This window comes from Nycticebus coucang, chromosome 6, assembly GCF_027406575.1.
Source record: "Nycticebus coucang isolate mNycCou1 chromosome 6, mNycCou1.pri, whole genome shotgun sequence".
NCBI lineage: Eukaryota > Metazoa > Chordata > Mammalia > Primates > Lorisidae > Nycticebus > Nycticebus coucang.
Window position 1 is genome coordinate 66,230,631 of NC_069785.1, and position 20,144 is coordinate 66,250,774.

The following is a 20,144-nucleotide window of genomic DNA, read 5'->3' on the forward strand; positions in this document are numbered from 1 at the left end:
GTGGAAACAGCCTAAATGCCCTCCAACCCAGTAATGGATTGGCAAGCTGTGGTATATGTATACCATGGAATACCATTCAGCCATTAAAAAAAAATGGAGATTTTGCAGCAATTGTATTAACCTGGATGAAGGTGGAACACATTATTCTTAGTGAAGCATCACAGGAATGGACAAGTATGAATCCTGTGTATTCGACTTTGATATGAGGACAATTAATGACATGGTGGGGCAGGAGAGCAGACAGAGAAGGAGAGAGGGGGTGAGGGAAAGGAAAAGAAAAAAAAAGAGTGACTAATTCTCACAATTATGGATTTAATTTTGACCAAAGTACATTACTTACACATTAATTTTTAATTCAACTTGTTAATATGTTGTTTAGAATATTGCATCCTCATTTATAAGTGAAATATGTTTGTTTATAATAATATTTTTTTCCGTTTTTAATATCAGGTATATCCAGATGAGGTAGAATGAATTTGAAGTATTTCTTCTTTATCTATTGTCTATAAGATTGGGCATGATCTGTTTTTTGAAATTATCTTTTATTTTTATTTATAAATATTAGTTGTCTATTTTTTGAGATTTTGGGGAAAAAAGAAGAAGTTAATTGATGACTCCATACTGAACCTCAGAGTCAAAACATTCTATAATAGACATACTCTTATTTGACAATGTGAATGTTACCTTTTTTGCATTATTATTATTATTATTGCTCAATATTTCATTGCAGCAATCGTCTGATTTCTTTTCTGAATGTATTTATCTTCGTTCATTCTTTACAAGGTTTTTGTTTTTAGCCCTTAAACATTGTTATTGTTATTAAATTTTAAGCCTTTTTAATTTTGTGAAGGCAAAAAGTGGAAACCAAATAAACACACGTAGATTAAAAAAAAAAAAATTTTAGAAAAAAAAACTCTCCATATATAAAGAGATCTAGAAAAAAAATTTTAATAACAGTTACTCCTGTGGTGGGATTACAAATAGATTTCACTTTTTTTCCTGATATCTCCCTATACCAGTGGTTCTCAACCTGTGGGTTGCGACCATTAAGAAGGTTGAGAACCACTGCCCTATACTATCAAAAAATCATTTTTTTAACCAGGAGGTTATACAGTAGAACCTCTGGAAGTTGATCATCCAAGGAACTATAAAAAACTGGTCAACATACAGAGGTGGTCAAAATAAGGAACTAGTACTACAGTACTGATATATACACGTGGCACATGTCTAGTTAACTTAAGGAGGTGGTTCTACTGTATTACTTTCTATACTTAGGAGGAATTATTTCTATTTGTTAAAATGTAACTTTTCTTTCTGATCCAAATACTCATTCATCTCAAAAGCATCAACTACTCTTCTTTAATACATGTTATTCATCAAGAACTGCGGCAATGCAATGTTGTATAAAGAATATTAGCTTTTAAGGCTAGTCATGGTGGTTCACACCTATAATCCTAGAACTCTGGGAGGAGGAGACAGGATTGTTTGAAGTAAGGAGCTTGAGACCAGTCTGAGTAAGAGTGAGATCTCAAGTCTACCAAAAGTAGAAATAAGTCGGCTGGGCATGGTGGCAAGTACCCGTAGTCCCAGCTACTCGGGAATCTGAGGCAGAAGGATCACTTGAGCCCAGGAGTTTGAGGCTGCAGAGAGCTATGATTACACCATTGCACTCTATATAGGGCAACAGAGTGAGACTTTGTCTCAAAAAAAGAAAAAAGAAAAAAGAACATTAGCATTTAAGATATAGAAAATTAAATTCAAGAACCAGCTTTGTGTGGAAAATATAAAAGCTCCCCATCTATCTTCCAAAGTTGTTAAGAGGATCAAATGAGAATCCACATGAAAATACTTTAATGCAATGTATTATATTAATGTGAGCTAGGACTATTATTACTATTACTCAATGAATAACCGTGTTCATGAAGGTGTCCTAATAAATGAGCTCCAATTCATTTATACATCTGAAATTCTGGTATTAACAGTGTCCCCTTAACTCAGCCTTCAACCTGCATCTAATCTACCTCCTCTGGAGGTATACCTTTTTTACAGACAATGGTTTCTGGGTCTTCATGTTTTCTATCTTCACTAGGACACAGCCAACTCTCCACATCTTCTCTTATGGCTCTGATTGCCTGAAAGTTAAAGAAAATGTGTCTGTTCCCTCCAAACAGACTTTAAATCCCTTCTTTTTTTTTTTTTTGTAGAGACAGAGCCCTCGGGTAGAGTGCCGTGGCGTCACACGGCTCACAGCAACCTCTAACTCTTGGGCTTACGTGATTCTGTTGCCTCAGCTCAGTCCCGAGCAGCTGGGACTACAGGTACCCGCCACAACGCCCGGCTATTTTTTTGTTGCAGTTTGGCCAGGGCCGGGTTTGAACCCATCACCCTCGGCATATGGGGCCGGCGCCCTACTCACTGAGCCACAGGCGCCACCCTAAATCCCTTCTTAATATAATTTATATTTCATGTTCTCTACCTTCCATATCTTGCAGTGTAGAGTAGTAACTATGTGCATGGATTCCTGAGCCAGGCTGTGTAGGCTCAGATGCTGGTTTTACTTTGTCGCCACCTGTACGATGTAACCTTGAGCAATTTACTTAAAAAAAAAAAAAAAAAAATCTCTCTGTGCCTCAGTTTCCTCATCTGTAAAACAGGGATAACAACAGTATATCTACTGCTGTGGATATAGTGTACTGTGTACAGCAGCTGGACACAGTAAATGTAATACATATAGTGATTAAAGTCCTTTTCTAAGGCTGCTTCTTTGAAAATATAACACTATCGGCTAAGATAAAACAACAAAGCAACATTTGCTTTCTTCGGGTCTTATTTTTACCTATCAAAAGTTTTTCAGCTGGGCACAGTGGCTCCTGTCTGTAATTCTAGCACTCTGGGAGGCTAAGGCAGACAGATTGCTTGAGCTCAGAAGTTCAAGACCAGCCTGACCAAAAGCGAGACCCTGTCTCTAGAAATAGCTGGGCTTTGGGGTAGGTGCTTGAGCCCAAGAGGTTAAGGTTGCTGTGAGCTATATGTAACACCACAGCACTCAACCCCAGGGCGACTGAGACTCTGTCTCAAAAAAAATTTTTTTCCACATCACCGTAGTGAAGTCATAGCACTCATTGTCATTATGATAGATTTTTTTTAATCTATGTTCAAATCCACTAATCCAAAATTTCCCAAAATTTATTCCTCAGATCACTACTAGTTCCTGAAAATATCATACGGGGCTAAAAAAAGATTCGTGATCACAGATATTTGGAAAATGTTGCATTAATGTTAAACAGATTTCTTTAAATCTTTCACATGTTAACACGCACTAGAGGCTACAAGGAGCCACACTAAATTGTTGCTGCTTTAGTCCTTTCACAATCTTTAATACAAAATATGCAGTGTATGCAAACGTAATATTATTATTCATCTGATTCACACACAGAGTCTGTTCCCAAGTTCATGCTGAGAAATCTGGCTCAAAAAACTAATAACTGCTGCCCTCCACAAATTACTTTTGAAGTTTCTGAATTAATATTCATTGACTTCTTAAAAAGGAAAACTACCAATGAGCAGCTCCATACTGTCATACCATCACAGCCATTGATGGGATTTCGGCCTATTTATTGGCCAAATGTCCTTTGATAAGTCTACTTATTCAATATTCCCAAATTATCTCTCAATTTTCAATAATAAAGACATGCATTCTTCCCTTAAAGCAGCAGTCTCGAAACTTCTTGGCACCAGATACTGCTTTCATGAAAGACAATTATATCACGAATGGGGGTATGGTTTCAGTATAATTCAAGTGCATTACACTTATTGTGCACTTTATTTCTATTATTATTACATTGTAGTATATTATGAAATAAGTATACAACTCACCATAATGCATAATGAGTGGGAGCCCTGAGCCAGATCTCTCTGGGTTACATAGGGTTACACTCCTATGAGAAGCTAATGCCCCCAATGATCTGACAGGAGGCAGCGCTCAGGCAGGGCTGGGAGCAATGGGAAACAGCTGCAAATACAGATGAAGTTTCACCACCCACTCACACCTCCTGCTGTGCAGCCTAGGACCTGTACAGTCTACAGGAGGTTGGAGACCATAGCCTTAAAGGAATTCCCCCACAGAACATTGCCAAATCATCTCAGTACCACTGCTGGCATAAATATAGTGCACTAAACATAAAACTTAAAATGTTGAAGAAATATTTTTTAAATGTCGTCTAACACATGAAGAAGAAATAATAGAATTTCACTATTTGCAATCCCTGATAAATTTAAAAATCGAAGCAATTATCATCATTAGCTGCTAATATCACAAGGAAAGATAATAAGACCTCTGTGCCTCCTGATGGAAACATAAACCACTCCTTCTAAATACTCTTACCAAAGGAAAAAAAAAAAATCTATCATTTACAGGAAATATAGGAGATAGAAGAACATGTTAAATGACATTACAGAGATGCAATCAGCAAAATGAGATTATGGAAGCTTCTCAGGGGAAACAACTTGGTATCTTTTAACAAAAAAATTGTAAGGAAGAAAATAAAAGAGAGAGTCTAAAGATTAAAAGTGATTTAAAAATAGGCCAAACAATTGTGAAGTATGGACTTTATTTGAATGCCTCTTCAATCAAATAAACTATAAATCTGTATCGATATATAAATTAGAGAAATATGAAACCTGATTACATATTTGATAATATTAAGAACTTGCCATAAAGTGTTTTTAGTATGATAATGATATAATGGTTACATTATAAACAGAGAAAGAGAGAGAGAGACCATCTTTTAGAAATCAATACTGATTTCTGAAATGTACAAATTACATGTCTAGGATCTGATTTAAAACAATTCAGGGATTAGGGATGAGGGATGGTAGATAGAAATAAAGATGAAACAAGACCGCCTAGGAAATGATAATTCTTGAAGCTCAATGCGAGGAACATGTACTATTCTCACTATTTTTTAATTAATATATTTTTTAATATTTTATTTTAAAAAAGTTAAAAGGGGGGCAGTGCCTGTGGCTCAAAGGGTAGGGCACTGGCCCCATATGCCAGAGGTGGCGGGTTCAAACCCAGCCCCGGCCAAAAACTGCACAAAAAAAAAAAAGTTAAAAGGTCTGGCACCGTGGTTCACGCCTATAATCCTAGCAATTTGGGAGGCTGAGGCAGGTGGACAGCCTGACCTCACAAGTTCGAGACCAGTCTGTTCAAGAGTGAGACCCCCATCTCCAAAAAAAAAAAAAAAATAGCTGGGCATTGTGGAGGGCACCTGTAATCCCAGCTACTCAGGGAGGCTGAGGCAAGAGGATCACTTGAGCCCAGGAGTTTGAGGTTACTGTGAGCTATAATGCCACACCACTCTACTCAGGGAGACAAAGTGAGGCTCTGTCTGAAAAAAAAAAGATTTGAAAAACTACTGGGAATTGAATCACCTGTTTAGGACTACAAATAATCTCTACATATTCCCATAATAGATTAACCCACTTTCAGACTAAGTAAATGTTAATTTACTAAGATCAAATTAGATTTATAGAGTACTATAAGGATTTGTTTGACATGAATTTCACAAGCCATCAACATGCTAAACTCTCCTATGTAATTACTCTTACATGTCTGTTAACAGCATCTAACTAATTTATAGCTTTCTGCAAAAAAAATATAGTTTAAGTATGATTTATTTTTAAATTTTTATTTATTAAATAAAGCAACAGTCACAGAAAAAACTTGCAGACAATATTGCGAAGTCATCTATCTTTCTTGTCTCATGGGCCTTTGATACTTCTGGAATTTGTCAGCAGATTTACTGCAAAAACACTACAGCTCACTAAGCTCCCAAACAGGACTAGTATTATCTTGTGTACAAAAACCCTTTCCTGCCTGCCTACTCTGAAATAAGAAGCCAAACCAACAGATGGCAGATGAAGAGGGAGGGAGTGGTGTTAAGGAGACAGCACAAGAAAGCACCATAAAAGAAGAAAATAACATTGAGAGAACTAAAAGACATCTTAAATACAAATTTAAGAACAAAAAATATTCAGATATTCCTTAATTTGTATAAAACAAAGTTTCATTTTATCAATTACTTTAAGGCTAAGTGATTCTGTGAATTTGCATCTGACTTTATTCCTTTTTATAGCATACCTTTAAGAGTTTTGAAAAGTCTTTAATATCTCAGACCAATTTAAACAATGCCATTCAATTATTTTCAAAATGAACATGGGAAAACCAAGACATACTAAACTTTTCTCAGCATTTCACTACTGCTACACATTATTACATCTTCCTTTTCAGAAACTACTTTAACTTTCTTTCAAAGTAAAGCACCCTACCTCTATCTCTATTCTATCTACTATATAATAAAAACCACCTCAATATTACTGTAGCCTAACTAATAGATAGGTTATAATTAAAATATTGGTTTAAAAGATATTACAACAGTGCTGCTAATTAGAATTATAGTTTTAAACTAAATGACATTTTGTTTATTTATTAATTTTGAGACAGAGTCTCACTCTGTTGCCCAGTTTAGAGTGCCATGATATCAGCCTTGCTCACAGCAACCTCAAATTCCTGGGTCAACCTCCCAAGCAGCTGAGACTACAGGCACCCACTATGACACCCAGTTGTTTTTCTATTTTCAATAGAGATGGGATCTTGCTCTGGCTCTTGCTCAAGCTGGTCTCAAACTCCTAAGCCTCAGCCTCCTAGAATGCTAGGATTACAGGCATAAGCAACCATATCTGGCCTAATAAATAAATTCTAAGTCCTAACAAGTAGCCAATGTAAAATATTCAGTATTATTTAACTGATTTAATAGTTCTCCTTTAGCTTAAACTCTTAGAAAAAGGCAGAATCACTTAATCTAATTTAGAGACAAGTTTACTACATAAACAACTTCCTGGAGCTGCACCCCTGATTACTAAGTGCCAGGAACTTTTCTAGGCACTGGAAGGAACAAGACATACAAGGTTCCTCCTTTCATGGAGTTTACACTCCAGTAAGGAAGACAAATAATAAACAGGCAGACAAATAAGCAGTTAAATTCCAGGAAGCATAAGTACCACAAAAATAAAGAATGCCGCCTGACATGGAGTGGGGGGCAGGTGTTATTATTTTCTGTACCGTGATCACTGAGGACCTCCCTTAAACAGAAGCCTGAATAATGTCAGGGAGCCAGCAGCGCAAACAAACCTGAGGGACAAGCACTCCAAACAAGGATAAGTATTAAGGTCTGGAAATATACCCGGCACAGTAAAAAAATATATAATAGAAGCTTAGTGTGGCAGAAGTGGAATGAACAGAGAGAGAGGTAGGCAAAGGACTATATCACGTAGGACCTTTGTAGGCCATGGCTAAGAATTTGGCTGTTATTTTAATTGTAAAGGAAGTCATTTAAAGTGTTAACCCATACAGTGACTGGCATTTAAAAAGATCGTCGCAGCTATGAAGTAGAAAATAGCTTGTATGAGGTCAAATGACAAAACAGGGCAACCAGATGTGAGATTATTGTATTAATCCAAGCAAGAGATGATGGTGGTTTAAACCAGGGTAATTAGGTAGAGATGATGAAATGTGATCAAATTAGAAATGTATTCAGAAGATAAGCCAAGAGGGTTTGCTAATGGTCTAAGTTATAGGGCATTTAAAAAAAAAAAAAGAACCACACATGACACATAGGATTTTGACTTGAGTGACTAGCTGAATGGTACTGCTGTTCACTAAAAGCAGATTCACTAAAAGGAGAAGAGCAATCACACCTTCCTATGTTGTACAAATTTCCTTTGAGATGCCTATTAGCCAGCCAAATGAGATCTGGAATAAATATAGAAACAATGACATTGGATCTTGGGGAAGGGGTCTGGGCTAAAGACATAAAGGTGAGAGTCAATCAGCATATGGACAGTATTTAAAGCCACAGAACTAGATAAATGCAAATGGGGCCAGGTGTGGTGGCTCAAGTCTGTTGATAGGCTAGGCAGGAAGACCTCTTGAGGCCAGACATTTGAGACCAGCCTGAGCAAAACAGTGAGACACCTCCCGCATCTCTTCAAAAAAATAAAGAAAAAGAAAACAAGAAAAATCAGCCAGGCATGGTGGCACATGCCTGTAGTCCCAGCTACTGTGGAAGCTGAAGCAAGAGGATCACTTGAGCCCAGGAGTTTGAGGTTGCAGTGAGCTATGCTGACACCAAGCACTCTACCCAAGGCAAAAGAGTAAGACTCTGTCTCAAAAATAAATAAACAAACAAAACATAAAATTAAATAACCTGATTTTAAAATGAGCAAAGGACTGAATAGTCATTTCCCTACGGAAGACATAAAAATGACCAGCAGGAACATGAAAAGATGCTCAATATCACTAGTCACTAGGGAAATACAATCAAAACCAAACCTCAGTGAGCTATCACCTCACACCTGTTAGGATGGTTGTTATCAAAAAGACAAGAGATAGGGCAGCGCCTGGGCTCAGTCGGTAAGGCGCCGGCCCCATATACCGAGGGTGACGGGTTCAAACCCGCCCCAGCCAAACTGCAACCAAAAAATAGCCAGGCGTTGTGGCGGGCGCCTGCAGTCCCAGCTACTCGGGAGGCTGAGGCAAGAGAATCGCTTAAGCCCAGGAGTTGGAGGTTGCTGTGAGCTGTGTAAGGCCACGGCACTCTACCGAGGGCCATAAAGTGAGACTCTGTCTCTACAAAAAAAAGACAAGAGATAATTTACAATCCTGATAGTACTGTGCAAAAATATATAAATAAATAAAAAGATGAGAGAAAAATCATTGGTGAGGGTGTGGAGAAAAGGAAATGCTTATACACTGTTGGCGGCAATGTAAACTGGAACAGCCATTATGGAAAAAACATAAAAATTAGAAACTAACTATATGATCCAGCAATCTCTCTTCCAGGTATATACCCAAAGGAAATGAAATCAATACATCAGATATATATCTGCACACCTATCTTCAATGCAGCACCATTCACTCTAGCCAAGATATGGAAACAACCTAAAGGTCTATCAATAGATGACTAGATTAAAATATTGTGATACACGCACAGTGGAATATTATATAGCTTTTAAAAAGGAGATTCTGCCATTTACAACATGGATAAACCTAGAGGATATTAAGAGAAATAAGCCAGACACAGAAAAAAAAAAAAATACTGCATTATGCTCTCTCTTACATGAGGAATGTTAAAAAAAAAAAAAAAAAGTCAAATACATAGATATAGAGAACAGAACAGTAGTTAGAGGGTGAGAGAAGATGAAGGCCCACGGGACAAAACTGCAGTTATAGGCCCTGCCCAGTGGCTCATTCCTGTTAATTCTACCCCTCTAAGAGGTCAAGACAGAAGGATCTCTTTGAGCTCAGGAGTTTAAGACCAACCTGAGCAAGAGTGAGACCATATATCTACTAAAAAAAATAGAAAAACAGCCAGGCATTGTGGTGGGCGCCTGTAGTCCCAGCTAATGGGGAGGGTGAGGCAGGAGGACCACTTGAACCCAGGAGTTTGAAGTTGCTATGAACTGGGCTGATGCCATGGCACTCTAGCCTGGGCAAAAGAGTAGGATTCTGTCTCAAAAACAAAAACCACAGTTATATAGGATTAATAAACCTAGAGATCTAAAGTAGAGAATGAGGACTATAATTAATGATAAAATATAAGGGAAATATTCTAAAGAAGCAGATTTTAGGTGTTCTTACCACAAAGAAAAGGTAACTATGTGAGAAGATGGGTATTGCTTACCTATAGGAATCATTTCACTATGTGTACATATATCTAAACATCATGTTGTACACCTTAAATTTATACAATAAATAAGTAAACCTGAAATTAAAAAATAAATAAAATGAGATAGAGAAGACTGGTGAACACCATAAGCTACCATCATGACTTTCCATGGGCTTCTCTTGGTAACCAGTAAAATCAAGTATTAATTTGAGGTTTTTACAGCACCAAAAGTGATTTAGTTTTAAGACTACACAAGATCTCTACTGGTTCCATTCACAATCAAAACTCAGAATCTATTTTCCTGGGAACACCAACATAAGCTCCTCAAGTGTAAGAATCTTTGGGTTTTGTTTTTTTTTATTAATTTGCTCCAAACACCTGAAGCAATGCTCTTTCTGGGAAAGAACCTAAATTACCAGCCTTACTCATAACTATAGAACTTGTTACCCTATAAGATGGGGATTTTTTTTCATGTTGTTTCTTGGCACTACTAAAATCTGATAGATTATCCTAATCCAGAAATTTTGAATTCTCAGTTTCATCCTCATGAAGATCACCCTTCGGGTGGCACCTGTGACGCCGGCCCCATATACCGAGGGTGGCGGGTTCAAACCCGCCCTGGCTGAACTGCAACCAAAAAAAAAAAAAAAAATAGCTGGGCGTTGTGGCGGGCACCTGTAGTCCCAGCTACTCGGGAGGCTGAGGCAGGAGAATCGCTTAAGCCCAGGAGTTGGAGGTTGCTGTGAGCTGTATGATGCCATGGCACTCTACCAAGGGCCATAAAGTGAAACTCTGTCTCTACAAAAAAAAAAAAAAAAATCACCCTTCTTCTTTATGGAACTATGACAGGTTCCACATACAACCAACACTGGTCAAAATTGACACCATTTTGATCATGCACGGTGTATACTGATCAATATATTATAACTAGCGTTCAATGTGAAGCAGTAACTACTATAGTATACATATTCTAGGAGAAGAAATATTCTCCTTACAAATGCACCCACTGTAACAGCAGGCTTAATTTTTCTATTTTTAGTAAGAACTCTTGCTCAGGCTGACCTCGGAAATTGCTGAACTCAAGCAATCCACCCACCTTGGCCTCCCAGAGTGCTAGGATTACAGGTGTGAGCACTATGCCCAGCCCGTTATCCTTTGTTAAATTCCACAAGTATTTTAGAACACAGGTTTACTCTGAAATGCACCACCTCCATTAGACAGAAAACATTTCAAATAAACAATCACCAGGCCAGAAATTGCATTCTAAGAGATTTTACCCGCACGTAAATATCTACATTATCAGTGCAATCAATATTGGTGAACAGTGTATTTCATTTTCAAGTTGTAAGAATCCACGAACCACCAATATTAAGTGTCCTTCCACAAGAGGTCACTGGAAAGACTACTGAACAATTTTTAAATGACTTATCTCTGGCAAAATCAAAACCAAAAACCATGACAACACATTCTGTTGTGAAGCTGAAGGAAAAATAGATGCCCTCATACATTACTGGTAGAAATGTAAATCGGTACAACACTTGTGAAGGAAAATTTTGGAAAACCTAACAAAACCACACATACACTTTTAACTCAATAATGCACATCTACAACATTATTCTTTTGAAGAGATATTCTTTTCAAATAGTCTTCATTCTTTTTTAACAGATGTTAGTAGTTACGTAGATGTGTCTATAACACTGCAACAACAACAACAACAAAAAAAAAAACAGTTGGGCATTGTGGCGGGCACCTGTAGTCCCAGCTACATGGAAGGCCGAGGCAAGAGAATTGCTTAACCCCAAGAGTTGGGAGGTTGCTGTGAGCTGTGACGCCACTGCACTCTACTAAGGGCAACTCTGTCTCAAAAAAAAAAAAAAGAAAGAAAGAAAAGAAAAGAAAACATGTCCACACAAAAACTGCATGTCCATGTTCACAGCATCATTATTCAGAATAGCCAAAAAGTAGAAAAGCAAATGTCCATCAACTGATAGATGAACAAAATGTATTACATTCATACAATGGAGTATCATTCAGCCATAAAAAGGAATTGATACAAGCTACAACATTGATAAACCTTGACAAAATTATATTAAGTGAAAAAAAACAGGCACAAAATGCCAGGTATTATGATTCCATATATACAAAATGTCCAGAATAGGCAAATGCATACAGACAGAACACAGACTGGGAAGAAAACATGGGAAGGCTAATGGACACAGGTTTCTTTTTAGGATGATAAAAATGTTCTATAATTAGACATTGGTGACAGCTGCACAACCTTTTAAATACACATATACTAAAACCACTGAATTGTACATTTAAAAGGATAAATTTTATGATATGTGAATTGTATGTCAATAAAAAGTTGTACGCAGGCTCGGCGCCTGTGGCTCAGCAGCTAGGGCGCCAGCCACAGACACCAGAGCTGTCTGAATCAAACCCAACCCCGGCCTACCAAACAACAATGACAACTACAACCAAAAAGAAAAAATAGCCAGGCGTTGTGGCAGGTGCCTGTAGTCCCAGCTACTTGGGAAGCTGAGGGAAGAGAATCGCTTAAGCCCAAGAGTCTGAGGTTGGTGTGAGCTGTGACGCCATGGCACTCTACCCAGGGCGACAGCTTGAGACTCTGTCTCAAAAGAAAAAAAAAAATGTGTATGCAAAAAAAAAAGAAAGAAAGAAAGAAATTTAAGAAAACACACACACACATTCATTCTGTAAAAGAAATAAAGGGAAATAAACTAGAAATTAGAAAGACTGGTTACCTAAAAGTCATGGGGAAGAGGTAGAAACAAAAGTGGGGGAATAGAAATGAGGTAGTAGGAATAAGGAAAGAGTGACAAATTCTCTGACTACACTTTTTTAAAGTAGTAGTGTTTAATTACTACAATGTTTCATATACAAAAAAAAAATCATTAAAATCTGGCGGCACCTGTGGGTCAACAGAGTAGGGCACCAGCCCCATATGCCTGAGGTGGCAGGTTCAAACCCAGCCCCAGCCAAAACTGCAAAAAAAAAATAATAATAATCATTAAAATCAACCGGGATGGAAGAAGGATCCAAAATGGAATACAAACAGCACTAAATGAATCTAACTGCCTTACAGATGAATAACATAACCACACTAAAGAGAGGGGAGGAAGAAAATAACTAACCTAAAAAACTTTAGAAAACAATAACTAGATACCAAAAAGACAAAAAGAATTACGTACAAAAACTCTAATTAGTAAATATGTTTTTTATAAGGATATGAATTAGCTATAACCATTTGTACTCTAGAAATGAATAAGTATACTAGATAATGAGAACCAGGTAGAACAAAGTCACAAATAAGGAAAGAGGAAAGGTTAGAATGAACCTTGTGATGTCGGATTGGAATAGAAATTACCAATAGGAACTCAAGGGTTTTTATATATATAGAAATATAAGTGTGTGTACACACATGTATACATGGATTAGTATACATACATATATTTTCTGGTTGTCATCTGAAGGCCTAAGAGCAATAATACCCAATACACATACCAGGTAAATAGATCTTGATATTAAATACTATTCTCCAATAAAAGAAATCAGAGCTCCTTGGAGAAGTAGTTGATTCCAGGACTGGGGCAGAAAAATATATAAGCATGGAACAACTATGACCCCAGTATATATACAGACAAGTGCTTGAAAAAGAGTGAAGGCCAACCAGAAAGAACTCCCAATGGCCACAGCTGCAACAATTAAAGCAACAAATAATTAATGATACATGTAGTACTGGATTATAACTTGTGAATAAAATAGTCACAAGAACACACTAATATAAATAATTGAATAAGTAAATGGAAGAGACTTATCTCCCTTAAAGAAGAATTCCAACTAATAAATGTAGATGGACAGAGTGAGGAAAACAGAAAAACACCATTAGCCAAACACTACAGTAATACCTTTTACAGGTAAGATCCACCAATGGATGTTAAAATAAATGGGAGAAAGTTTAAGGAGAAACAGTATAGCTGCACAGTCTCAAAGTATCTCCGTAGGATATGTATCAATTACAAAAGGAAGAATGGTACCTTTACAGTGAAGAAACAACAGAAACAACTTTAACAAAGTCATCAAGGCTAAAATACCACCACCAACAAAACCATGTACTCCCTAATTCCATATATTGAGAAGGATACATCACTTGGGCAGTTTTCTTGCAAAATATATATAACCTCAATCTGATCATAAGAAAAACATCAAACAAACAAAAAATGAGAGAAATTCTGAGAGAATAACTAACCAGTACTCATCAAAAGTGTCAAAGTTGAAAAAAACAATAAAAAAATGAGGAACTGTCAGAGATTGGCGGAGACTAGGAAAACGTAACAACTAATGTAATGTGGGATCCTCAATTAGATCCTGCAACAAAGAAGAAGGCATTAAAGGGAAACAATGAAATTCAAATAAAATCTATAGTTTACTTAGTAGTACTTAATTTGCTGGTTTGTTACTTATACTACTGTTATGTAAATGGCTGATATTAGTGGATTGTTAGTGACAATACAAGAACTTTGTTCTACCTCTACAACTTTTCTGTAAGTCTAACATTCTCTAAAAATAACCATTAAACATAATCAAATAAATAAGGGCTATGCCCCATGGCTCACATCTGGAATCTTAGCACTTTGGGAGGCCAAATGTAGGAGGATTGCTTGAGGCCAGCAGTTCAAGATCATCCTGGGCACCACAGCAAGGAAAACCCCCATCTCTACAGAAAAATATAAAAAACAGCCAGGCATAGTGGCCTGTGTCTATGGTCTCAGCTACTCAGGAGGCTAAGGCAGGAAGATTGCTTGAGCCCAGTAATTTGAGGTTATAGTGAGCTGGGAAGATGCACTGCATTCTAGCCTGGACTGTGAGACCCTGTCTCAAAAAAAATAAATAAATAAAATCCAGCAATGGTTCATCTATCGATGCCACTGTCATATTTCCTTGGTCAGAAATTTCATCTGGAATTTAACATTCCCAATCAGTGACAGCGGAAGAAACTAAAATCATAAAAACCATATCTAACATCTAGTAAGTAAATTACCTATTTTATGTTCCTTTACTATACTTCCTTGAGTTAAAAAAAATGATGACAGACATGACTTTACTGACTTTGAAAACTTCTTTTTAAATGACTTGGCCAATTTTTTTGTTTTCAATATCATGATAATCTACAGTATGTACCTATAACAACACATTTCATGTGTCCTTAAGCCCAAGTTTTATTTACAAAAAACAGCATCTTCAATAGACTATATAGTAAGTACGTTATTTGTTCTTCTGTAGTTGTCCAACCATATAATTACAGTTTTGTTCACAAGTTTGCTTTTACCCTAACACAAACTTCTCCCCATACCCTAAACCATAATGTCATCATTATCATCATGTTAAGATCCAAATATGAATTTTAAAAGATTAGCTATTCAGTGTATCAGTCTATTTTCTTCCCTATTTCGAATATTAAGGAGTATTAGTCCTACTTATTTGAGAAAAATGTTTAGGACATTAGAATTGTATTACCATTTATTCTTTGCATCTTTTAACAAATCCAGTTCAATCAACAACACATTCTCAGAAATTCCTTTAAATCAAATGGCAATTTCAGGAGATGTTTATATTAATAATCAAACTAAGTGGGTGGTGCCTGTGGCTCAAGGAGTAGGGCGCCAGTCCCATATGCCGCAGGTGGCAGGTTTAAACCTAGCCCCGGCCAAAAAACAAAAAAAAAATAATAATAATCAAACTAAGTAACGCATTTATATTTGCCTTCTCCTTCATGTACCATCAGCATGCCTGCATTGGGAATGGAATACAAGACCAGCAAATGAAGGAAGTGTCACATGCAAAAGGCATGATTGGAAATTTAAGAGGCAAAGCGATAAGAACATTAGGGAAAGCAAAATTCATAAAAGTTTAGAATTACACGAAGCCTTAATAGGCCATTTAATCCACTCAAATGACAACAACACCAGAAAGATGACAATCTATCCTATTTTTAAAAGCCACTAGATTTCCAAATCTAGATATTTCACACTGCCATACAAATCATGTCACGTGATTTGAGGGAAATACTATGACTGTTTCTTGCCCTACTTGATGCTATCTTTTTGTCAAATAATATAGGAATACATTCTTAAATCATATCCAAAATATATAGATGTGTACAGGTGCAGAATACATATATGCATTTAAGTAACTATATGCATAACACAGGCACCTAAGACACTCAATATATATGGAAACATACATATCAAAGGCACATACCCATCCCACACTAATCACAAGAAGGACTATGAAATGTCACAAAAAATTTGGTCTAAAAATAACTAATAGAAATCAATTTTATAAAATCTTGAGGTAAATGGGTTTATCAGTCTAAATAACCACAGCTTCTTTGCTTTCCACAAACACTGCCCCTTTTTTGACCAACCACCACAAGCAAAACTGTATAATATATATGTATTAGATCCAAATAGTTAATTTTGTAACGTTTGACTTTTTTTTCTAGTTAATATGAGAGAACGTTTGACTTTTAAATCCATTTAGGTAACAGTCATTTTCGAAGAGGGCTCATGAAAGAGACAGGGATGACAGAGTACAGCCAGTGATAATGAACAAGTAACTAGTTTCAATCAAGCAGGGCAAAGAAATGATTCAAGGAAAACAAATCATTTTTGGAACATATATAGAATGGAGAAGTCCCATGTGAGTATGACCCAAGCACCACTTGAAAAAATATATATATATGTGTGTGTGTTTGGAAATATACCAAAATGTTAACCATCAAATGCTATCTCTGGAATTGGAATTACAAACATAAGTTTATTCATCTGTTGTTCCTATTATTTGATTATCCGTATTTCCTACATACTAGAGACATTTTTTTAAAACTAAGGCTATGTTTCCTGTTTCAACCCTCTACAACAGATAGCATGTCTTTTACATAACCTCCTGGGAAAGGAGGTACCAGTTCCAGTCCTCCTCGTGTCTCCCAGGAACCTGCCACCCATTACAGAAAGATTTCACCATACTCCCTGGGACAGCTCCTGTCATCATCATCACCCTCATCTCACTCTGGAGACTACACAATGCGCCTCGTCTACCCTCCTGGTAGCAAAGCCTTTATAATTTGTTATTTTTTCAGGCGGTGGATTCAGAGAAAGGTTTACCAGAAGATGAGCTGTCCCCACCCAAAGATAGAGGACAGGAGAAAGACACGTAGTCCCAACCTCCAGCCCTCTACCTAGGGGCACTGGGGTCGCGGCTCTCTCCGGATTCTGAGAGAGAGTCCAGCCGCGGCCTCTCAGCCCAAGCGCCGATCGGGGGAGGGGCGCTCGTCAGCGGACAGAGGGGCGAGGGAGAAGGTCAGAGGCACGACCACCGGAGGCTGAGGGACAGGTACAGCAAGCTGCTAGAGGGGCGGGTCCCTTAGCCCACTCTGGCTGGCCGCTCGGCCTCTAAAGCGGTTGCAGACGCCCGGGTGGTGGGAGGCCTCTGGAGCCCGGGGACCCGCGCCGCGCCGGGAGGGCTACCTCAGGCCTCCGCCTGCTGCCCACCCGGGACCCCACCAGCCCTGCTCGGCGGCAGCCCCGGAACGGCCCCGGCCGGCCTTGCGCCGCTGGCCGAGCACACGCACCCATAGCCAGGAGAACAGAAGAGGAGGCGTTACCGTGCGCGGCTTTGGAGTTGGCGGGGATGGGGTGCGGTTTCAGCGATCTGAGCCGGGCTCGGCAGTGGCGGCAGCGTCCTTTATTTTTGCTGCAGCGGCAGCGACTTGTCAAAGGGAAAGACGTAAGAGGCGGCGGCCGCAGCGGCAGGCGAGTCTCGCGGGATTTGGGTGAAACTCTCGCGCAGTCTGGAGCGTTCGCCCCGCCCCCCCAGGGTCGGCGCTGGAGGCTCGGCGGGAGGGCTGAGAGACGTGGGTGGGGCGGAGTGAGGTTGTCCACTGAAGGAATAGGGGAAGGAGACTTGGTATTTGGGGTAACCAGTCTAGGTTCCGGGGACACCTTGCTGCCACGCGTCCCTCACCTTTTAGCCTGGCGGAGTCCAGACTCCCTCGATGAGGCACAGTTGGGAGCGTTTCGCAAAGGGCGGTGAGGAGTGGGGGCGAGGGTCAGCTGGTGTGCCCCGTTTTCCTCGTGGTCGGCGGGGAAGACCCCACCGCCCCTTGTCCCAGTGCTGCCGGACTAAGGGACAAGTGGAAAAGCTGGCTGCGGCCGGATTGGGGGCCACACCCCTTTATCTCCGACGCGCGCCTAGTACGCTGCGCTCTTTATCTGCCATCACAGCCGGCCGTAGCCCTTTGGCCGGTCAAGTTCAATCCCAGGGAAGCGTCTCAGTTGACCTAACTTCCACCTTGTTATCTGTGTTCTTATGCGCTGCAGGACTGCCAGAACACGGAGCCCTGCGACTCTGTTTTCTGATGGGGAATGCTGAAGTAAATTGTCTTTTGGGTGACTTACCTTCTTGATCGTGACCCCTGAAGTCTACAGTGAAGCCCTGTAAGGGGAAGGACACCGACTGGCCTGATTAATATAGGTTCAGGCGGTCATTTAATGATTGAATGAATACCACACACACACACACACATATAATTCGCCTCTTGCACCTTTTTTTTTATTTATTCATTTATTTATTTGAGACAGTGTCTTACCTTGGGAGGCCAAGGCCAGAGGATCTCTTGAAATTCGGAGATCAGGACCAGCCTAGACAACATAGGGAGACCCCGATCAATACAAAAAAATAAGAAAAATTACTGGGATGTGATGGTGTACACCTGTAGGCCCAACTCCTGTACATGGTTTTATACTCTCAGACTTCCACTTTTCAAAATATTCTACTGAGTACCAATTGTGTGTAACTAACTATGAGGATATGAGGCCAAAAAATGGAGGGGTCTGCCTTCTAGAAGCTCCAAACCTAATTGGAGGCATAAGAGGAACACACAAAGAACATAGAAGCCGTGTGTGTGTCACTAATGTAAAAAATGATGGTATGCGCTGACAAGGGAGCATCTGCCCACAGTTAAAGTGGATGTCTGTGTGTGTCATGAGGCACTTCAGCCCACTAATTAGGTGTCATGCTTCTCTGTGGACACTGGTGGGGATTCTAGAATCCCCCATAACAGACTTGTGACTTTGGGCAAATTGCTTGACCTCTCTGAACTTCAATTCCTTATCTGTCCACTTACAATGAGAGTTCTTTTCTGAGGAGTAAATTATATATAAAGCTCCCAACACATAGTAAGTACTCATTAAATGGTAAATCTTAAGTGTGCAACTTTTAAGTTTCTGTGTATAAAATGTGTCTATTTCTGGTAAGCTAGATGTGATGTGAGGGAGTAAATACATGAGCAATGATGTCATTGTTGCTAGTGCTTTATGATCTGGATACTGGCTATGAAGCTGAGTTAAGAGACCAACAAGCTCTCTTGTCTTCCTTGTAACTTATTGAGGATGTAGTCTTCTATACCACTCACAAACATGACATTTTTCTTGAATTTGTGAAACTACTGCTTGTGCCCATTCTCTTTCAAGAAAAGAGAATTACTTTAAAGGCCAATTAAGAGATTCACTCTTTGTCCCTTCTTAGCTTCCACCCTCAGAGCTGTGTGGAAAAGAGAATTGAGTTCTGTTGCATACAATTGGCAAATACACTTCACTGTCCATGAGTAAACCCAACTAGGCACTACTTTTCACTACTTTTCGTCCTCATCTCCACCACATCCCTCTCTTCCAAAACATCAGCATCTGCTGGAGGCTTGTTTTCTGCATCATCCTCCGAACTCCACCTGTTAATTTTATCCAGATTTCCCTTAAAGAAAAGTATTAGAGATGGGAGGAATAGATACAGGGATCTCAAGTCCTCAGCATTACAGGCCATTCCTCTGCACAGTATGCGCTGGTCACACCAGTCAGCCACATCTTCTTCCCCTCAGACACATCATGTCCACCTGCCACGTATTTCACAGGCCCACACTGCAGCCAGGGGGTTCTTGGCAGAGGAACTGTGCCAGGTTCAGAAAAATATGTTAATATATATATTATGAGTAGCTGGGGCTACAAGTACTCACCCTGGCTAGTTTTTCTATTTTTAGTAAAGATGGGGTCTTGCTCTTGCTCAGGCTGGTCTCAAACTCCTGAACTCAGGCAATCCACCCACTTTGGCCTCCCAGAGCACTAGGATTACAGGTGTGAGCCACTTGGCTATACAATAATAGCTCTTCCTGAATACATCAGTCATCCTTAAACCAGTGGTTCTCAACTTTCCTAATGCCGTCATGTATTTTCACTGTTACAAAGGGGTCTCAACCCACAGGTTGAGAACCGCTGCTTTAGCATTTTTTTTTTGTATAGACAGAGTCTCACTGTACCGCCCTTGGGTAGAGTGCCATGA

General features: G+C 39.1%; 1 protein-coding gene across 1 annotated transcript in view; it reads right to left on the bottom strand.

Annotated features, from left to right (window-relative positions):
- Positions 1 to 17,551, bottom strand: part of HERC1 (HECT and RLD domain containing E3 ubiquitin protein ligase family member 1) — a 231,092-nt gene extending 213,541 nt beyond the window's left edge. The window contains exon 1 of the mRNA XM_053596078.1: positions 17,419 to 17,551. The gene's annotated coding sequence lies outside the window, so the exon portion shown is untranslated. The remainder of the gene's footprint in view (positions 1 to 17,418) is intronic.
- Positions 17,552 to 20,144: the final 2,593 nt, after the last annotated feature.